At 49.1% G+C, this 7,484-nt stretch overlaps 1 pseudogene across 1 annotated transcript; it reads right to left on the bottom strand.

Annotated features, from left to right (window-relative positions):
• Positions 1–444: 444 nt before the first annotated feature.
• On the bottom strand, positions 445–2,744 carry LOC311608851 (DNA-directed RNA polymerase I subunit RPA12-like; annotated as a pseudogene). Its single transcript has 2 exons — positions 2,687–2,744; positions 445–1,039 (listed from the first exon to the last, which is right to left on the bottom strand). The product of its transcript is annotated as a DNA-directed RNA polymerase I subunit RPA12-like (transcript).
• Positions 2,745–7,484: the final 4,740 nt, after the last annotated feature.

Raw genomic sequence — 7,484 nt, 5'->3', positions numbered from 1 at the left:
AGGAAAGGGGCACAGGAGAGGGGGAGGGGTATTTGTTGGGGGGGACGATGACAAAAGACTGTCTCTGGACAGAGAGCAGACAAGTGTGGCAGAAAAGAAAATGGTAGTTTATAAAGGTACAAGCAGAAACCTGGTGTTAGGATGAGGTTGTTTTTTTGGTTTGGGGTTTTTTTGTTTTTTTTTTTTTAAGATTTATTATGTGTACAGTGTTCTGCTTGCCAGCTAGAGCCAGAAGAGGACACCAGGATCTCATTATAGATGGTTGTGAGCCACCATGTGGTTGCTGGGAATCGAACTCAGAACTTTTGGAAAAAGCAGCCAGTGCTCTTAACCTCTAAGCCATCTCTCCAGCCTGAGGTATTTAATTTTAATTGGGTATGTTAATTAGGTGAGCCAAATGGGGCTTTTAATTGCTCAACTTCAATACTTTGTTTTTTGTTTTGTTTTGTTTTTTTCTTAGAAAATATAACTTTAGTCAATTCAACTAGGGGAGGGAAGAGTCTGGGGCGGTGACCTCATTCTGAGGACGAAGCACTGTAACCAGAGGGGATGGAGAAGGCACCAAAGGACCAATATCTTCACCTTCCAAGAGGAAGAAAGTATCATAGCTGAGCTGCTGAAGATAAGGTCAAGAATCTTCCTTTTCCTGAAACTTGCAGTTGATACAGGTATAGAAGACAGTCTGTTCTTCATCGCTGAGCGCATCTGTCTGGTGTGGTAAGCCATTCCCTCGTGACCGCATCAAGAGCAGCGCCTGTCAATCACTGGTCCCTGGGATTCAGATCCTTCGTCCACAGACGTAGGTATGGCTGCCCTCAGTTTATGGACACAACGGAGGTCTTCACAACCTTCCCTTAGAAATCTCGCATGTCGATGGAGAAGCGGCAGCGAGGGCAGATGACAGTATCCTGAGCTCCAGGCAGCAGCAGGACCGAGCCACAATCTGGGCAGAAATCCAAGTCGGACTGGAAGCTGGCGGAGGGGTGGCCCGCTCCATGGCGGATGAGACCTGAGTCCTGCCCGCACTGGATGCTCTGACCTACCGCAGCGACTGGAGAGCTAGACGTCAGCTGACAGGAAACCTGCGCGCCCGGACGCAGGCGGGAAGAGGGGCAACTTCAGTACTTTGATAGCTGGACCTTGGTAGTCAGCCACAGGAGGAGGAAATAGCCAATAAGAGGCGATCTTTGGGGATGTAATTTAAGAGTTTTTAACAAGGTAGAGGGAACCTGGGAGGACAGGGCCTGCCAGAGCCATGCTGTCCGTGTTCAAGCCAGAGCCCCTTCAGTTGTTACTTAATTTCTTTTTTCTTTCTTTCTTTCTTTTGTTTTGTTTTGTTTTTTGTTTATTTTTGGTTTTTGGTTTTTCGAGACAGGATTTCTCTGTGTAGTCTTGGCTGTCCTGGACTAGCTTTGTAGACCAGGCTGGCCTCGAACTCACAGCGATCCGCCTGCCTCTGCCTCCCAAGTGCTGGGATTAAAGGCATGTGCCACCATGCCCGGCTGTTACTTAATTCCTTACCACTTTTCACTAACTGTTACTCAATAACTAAAACTGTCACACTACTAGATTCAGTTTGCTTTCTGTTGTTAATTTCTTAACCACTTTCCACTAGCTGTTACTCAATAACTAAAACTCTGTCAAACTCCTAGATTCGGTTTGCCTTCTGTTGCTGCCATAAACATTCTCACCAAAGCCTCTTGAAGAACAAGGTTGATCTTGCTTTCAGGTTACACTCCACCACTGAGGCAAGCCGATGGCAGGAACTCCTGGAAAGATAATGACTTCCAGGTGTGTGTGTGTGTGTGTGTGTGTGTGTGTGTGTGTGTGTGTGTGTGTACGGGGGTTGTAGAAAAGGCAACACTGTAGAGATGGAAAGCAACTTTGGGAAGAAGGAGAATGTGGCAGTGAGGGCAGTGAGGGCAGCTTGGGGTTTCCTGTGTGTCCTGTGTGCCTTATGATGGTGGCTGCCCCATGTGTGGACAGTCCACAGTGCCCACTCTATCTCAGAAACCTTCACCTTTTAAGCCTACTGTATTGTAATTGTTGCTGTTGTCGTGCTGGGGATGCAGCCTGGGAAATCCAGGATCTTGTACACCTGACCACTGTGTCACATGCCAGCCCAGGGAGGGGGACTCAAAGGTTGCAGAGGAACATGGCTGGGAAACGCTGAGTCCCCGGGCCCTGTTCACAAGGTCCCTGAGGATCAAGCTTAGTCAGGGCCCTTAATCAGAACTGAGAAGTCCTACAGCTCACCTACGCAATATAATTCTTTCGCTGACATTTTCCAAAAGACAGGCTTTTACCCAAAAGGGACATCTTGAACCTGGCTGTACCATCTGATCTTGAGGCCAATGCCCTCTCTGAGGGCCCAGGAGTAGCTTATTTGATTCGGCATGGGGCTTCTCTGAGGTGAGAGTGGCTTCTTCTATACTTGTACACATTGACTTTATTGTACTTTACTGTACTTTATGACCTCAGAAATCGGCAGGGAAGGTAGCTCCCACAGGGAACCTGGCTGGAGCCCAGGGACCCTGGGGGCCTGAAGGCAGCTAGAAGGCCAAAGCCCTGACTTCCTCAGACACCTTCCCAGAGGCCGATGCGAGCAACGTGTCCTAGTGGCTGAGCATGATGCCCGTTTCTCCTTGAACTTGCACAAGACCCCTCTGAGTCACTGTGATGCTACTTCCACACGGCGAGGGGCTGGGGGCCTGTACCAGGCAGCACAGAATCATCCTCGCCATGGTTTGCTCTCGCAGCGAGAGCAGGGTAGGGTATTCATATCAGTATACTTAGTGCTGCCAAGCCCAGCTTCATGGATGATGGCTCCAGGGGAGCCATACATGGAACCCAAGCTGGAAAGAAAGGAGGCCACTGTACAGAGCTGGCCTCTCTGGCTGTGCCAGACTGGAACCTCAGGACTCCACCTCTGCCTCACCTTATACGTAGGCTGCCAACCTCCTGCCAGCCAATCAGCTGCTAAAAATAGTCCTGACTTGCAGCCAGAGTCTGACGTCATTCTTTCCAGGCACCGGCCCAGCAACAATGGAGTCTAGTACGGCTTTCAGTGCCTCCTGAAGGCAGGTAACAGCAGTAGCCAGCGAAACGTTCCAGGCTCACTCATGGGCCCCCGGGGAAATCTTGCAAGTTGAAGGGTGGACACTGGGAACCTCTGGGCTCCACACATCTTCTGAGGGCAGGTACAGTAGGACCATGGTAGCAGTACACTCTGGAGAGGAACTGTCCTAACAAGGGCTTTCAGATCCTGAGACCATGAGATTTGCGACTCATACAGCAGAGCAATTAAGAATCATCAGTGTAACCACTTCCCCTTGGTGGGGAGGCCTAGTAGCATTCAGAGAAAGGATAAGCAGGCTACTAAGATGAGACTTGATAGCCTATGATCATATAGTGGGGGAGGAGGTCCCCTCAGTCACAGACATAGGGGAGGGGAATAGGGTGAAAGTGGGAGGGAGGGAGGGAGGAATGGGAAGACACAAGGGATAGGATAACAATTTAGATGTAATCTGAATAAATTAATTAAATTTAAAAAAAAGAAAAAAGAAAGAATCATCAGTGTAGGTAAAAAGAAGTCCATAAATATGGATCAGGATGTAGGTTAGTTGGTAGAGTGCTTGCTTAGCACCCATGATGCCTTAGGGTTAGTTCCTGGCACCACATAAACCAGGTATGGTGGTGCATGTCTTTAATCCTAGCACTAGGGATGCAGAGGGAGGAGGATCAGGGGCTCACAGTTATCTCCTGCAACATAGTAAGTTCAAGGCTAACCTGGGCTATATGAGACCCTATCTTTTTTTTTTTAATCTATAAATATACCCTACCACATATTCTTGTTGCTTTAGGTTCTTTGAGACAGGGTCTTTCTGCATAGCCTTCATTCTCCGGGAACTCACTATGTAGACTAGGCTGGCCTGAAGCTCACAGAGATCCACCTGGTTCTGCCTCCTGAGTGCTGGGATTAATAGTATGTACCACAAAGCCTGGACCACCAAATATTCTTTATTTTGCAAAAGAAGCCATGAGCAAGCACACATTTTGAGTCCTGGTAACATCGCTTAAGTTTCTACTACTGCCCAGCTACTTCTCACAGAGGAACAGGTAGGTGTTATAAAATGGCCTCTTGCCCTAGTCAGGACTCCAAGGGTGTCCCCTCCCCCCCACCCCCCAAGCCCCCATGCTTGGTGACTTGACTCCATATTTTAGTCTATTAGGGCAAAACACAGGACAGTAAGCTCAGGTCAAGAGCTCTTCACATTGGCGAGGACACTGCAAGATAGAGATGCCATCTTCCTGTGGATCTCTGAATGGCTCCTCCTCCTCCTAACCTTGGTCTAGTTGTCTCTATCTTGGCAAAGTTCTAAGTCAGGAGCAGGTCTTTGTACCCTGGAGTAGTCATACTGAAGCTAGTGAAAGCGCGACAGAGATGTCCCTCTTGTGAGGAGATATTGACCTTGCCTTGCCAGGCACCCAGCCAGCTGGTCCAGATCCACGAAGAAACTGGACAGACAGTTCCATGGGAGTTTTTAAAGTTTGCTTCTGACCCCAAGGCAGCCATGCAGTGTGCTCCTACGACGGCTTGAAGTCTCCAGAAGCCCTTCTGTTTGCTCTGCCTTTAAAACCATTCAGACCAGCAAAGCCCCAGGCACTCAGCTGGCCACCAACTCAAACCAAGTGCCTGTCTAGTGTCTTCTAGATGACAGCTTCCCAGCTGCTGGGGTGTGAGTCCGATGCACACACTTGAGGAAATCTTGCCTTTACCCAAGTAAAGACGGTCACCACTCAATACAGGGAGTGCAATAACCTTTAGGGTGCATGAGAACCTGAGAACCTAGGAGGAGACACCTTTCTGTCCAGGGCTTATTGCCTGTTCCTCACTGCACGGGGCTGTGAGATACGTCTGTCAGGGTACTGCTGGTGAGAAACTTCCACCTACTGGGACAGTTCAGTGCTTTTCTCTTGCACATCCATTTGGAATTTGTGCCAGGCTGGACCAGGGGAGGACGATTCCACTGAGCCTACCACTCACGCCTCACCCTCAGATGCTTTATCATCAGAGCAAGAAGCCTGTGGGCTAAAGTTCGGGTTGTCTGTGTATTTACCCAAGTAGAAATGGTCGCCACTCAATAAAGGGTGTGTAATAACCTTTGCACACCCTGAGGCCCTGAGGCCCTAGAAGGAGACTCAGGTGGTAGGTTGGCCCTAGAAGGGTCTCAGGTAGCACAGGCTAACACTGAGCTTGCCATGTTGCCAAGGATGACCTTGGATGTCTGATCTTCCTCCTTTAGGCTCAGGATTACAGGCCTGCCCTGCCACAACCAGCTTATACAGGGCAGGGCTTGGGCAATATTAGACAAGCATGCTACCACCTGAGCCACATCACAGTCCTCCTGGAAGATGTAATTATTTGTATTTTTAGGAGTAGGAAATGTTGGTTTTGTTTTTGTTTTTTGTTTTTGTTTTGTTTTGTTTTCTGGGAGAACTCAAAAAGTCACCAGGTGATGAGGAGCCAAACGTGTCTGCCACATACCCTCTCTGTTACAGAAAGTGAAGGGCTAAGATTGAGGATGACTCAGTGAGCAGAGCTTGCCTAGCATCATGAAGCCCTGGGTCTGGTCTCCGGTGGCACATAAACTCGGGCAATCCTGCTCACAGGCAAAGGGCCAGGAGAGCAGCCGCTGTGCTCACCTGTAACATTAGTACCTAGGCGGAGGCAGAAGGATCAAGCGTTCAAGGTTAACCTCAGCTGCACAGCAGGCTTAAGGCAAACCTTGGATGCATGAGACCTTGTCAAAGAGATTCAAAGAAAGAGGGGAGGGGGAAAGCAAGGGGGGGGGGGAGGAGAGAGGTGTTAGGTTTCAAACCTGGGACCAATGGCTGAGACGCCTGGCTAGCACATCAAAGCTGTGCTGGCCACCAGGTTCCCCCTGCACAGGCAGTGCCTGCCTGTTACAGAGTCCTCCTGTCCCTACCCTAAACTCTCCAGCCCAGGTGCTGGGCTGCTATTTCCTATATAATCCAGACATATTGGTTACCTACACTCTTTGTACCTCTGGGCCTCCTAGCTGTTGCACCTGGTTCCCCGCCCCTCCCCCCACATGGCACAGCTCAGTCTGGTCATACCAATTCTGGACTCCCACAGATGCCCTTGGCCCCCGACTATGTAACATTTTCATCTACAATAAATGTTCTCCTCCACCACACCTAGGAGAAACCATGGCCTTTCCTTTTTCTTTCTTTCTTTCTTTCTTTCTTTCTTTCTTTTTTCTTTCTTTCTTTCTTTCTTTTTTTTTTTTTTTTTTTTTTTTCATACACCTGGTGCCTAAGCCTGGGACTAGTCATATTCTTTCTTTTTATTTCTTTTTTTCATTCATTTAGGAGGGAGGGAAAGAAAAATAAAGAGAGATGGCTGGCAGGACACACTACAGAAACCTGACAATTAAAGAAACAGACGTATCCCTTTCTTCATTGGTGTTGGTTTCTTCTCTTTTCAGTGCTTGGTCCAGGAGTGGTTGTGACTTCAGTCTCTTGGTCCAGGAGTGGACATGAGCTGTACCTGGTCAATGAAGAATTAGAAGAGTCACTGCATACCCTGGTCAAGACAGGACCCTGTGGTGGGAAAGTCATGAGATGGGAAGATATTCTTTCTTCCTGCACTGGCTGCTGTGCTTGGAGAACATGAGACCTGGAGGTCCTGCAGCCATCTTGCCACTGTGAGGAAATCTAAGAAAATCGTACCCAATCAGTGACTAGACTACGTGAAGCATCACTTTAAGAAATTCCATAACGTTTGCTCCCGAACACCTTCACATTGCTCTCTGCAAACAGAGCAATCCTGCTGACAGGCAGAACGCCAGGAAACCAGCCTTTGTGCTCTGTGCTTAGCTGAGTTTGACTCAGCGGCCTTGGCTTGACACCTTCACTCCACAGCACTGTAAATGAAAACTCTGCCTCTTAAGAGTTCCTCACCTCCACATTCCCATGAGGCCTAATCTTCTGTTTGTGAAATGACTCCCAGTTTCCATGGAGACCAGACACCTACAGTAGAGTTAGATTGTTAGGTGGGTCCAGGGCCCAACCCTGGGGCAGAGGGCAGAGAGGGCAGATGGGGGGGGGTTTCCTAATGGCCTAATTATTGCCATTCCCACACAATGGTCTGCTTACTAATTCTTCCCTAAGGACAGGAGACAGACTTGCCCCCTGGTCACCTTCCTTGTCTTTACAAGCCCTGCCTTTCCCACCCCTGTGTGGCATCTCAGCTCCTAGAAACCTTCAGGCCACTGCCAAGCTGTCCCCAGGGCAGACGCAGGGCCCTCACTCAGCAGCCCTGGGACTGGCAAGGTAAGAGCCCTTGGGAAAATGACACCACAGCTTCACCAGCTGAGCAGATCAGACCTGGGTGGAAGTTCTAGCTGGGACCTGTACGTTCCAGTTAACACATAAGGCAGGCAGGCAGAGGCACATAC

This window comes from Acomys minous (assembly GCF_964271855.1).
Source record: "Acomys minous genome assembly, chromosome: 11".
NCBI lineage: Eukaryota > Metazoa > Chordata > Mammalia > Rodentia > Muridae > Acomys > Acomys minous.
This window is presented reverse-complemented; position numbering and strand designations above follow the sequence as displayed.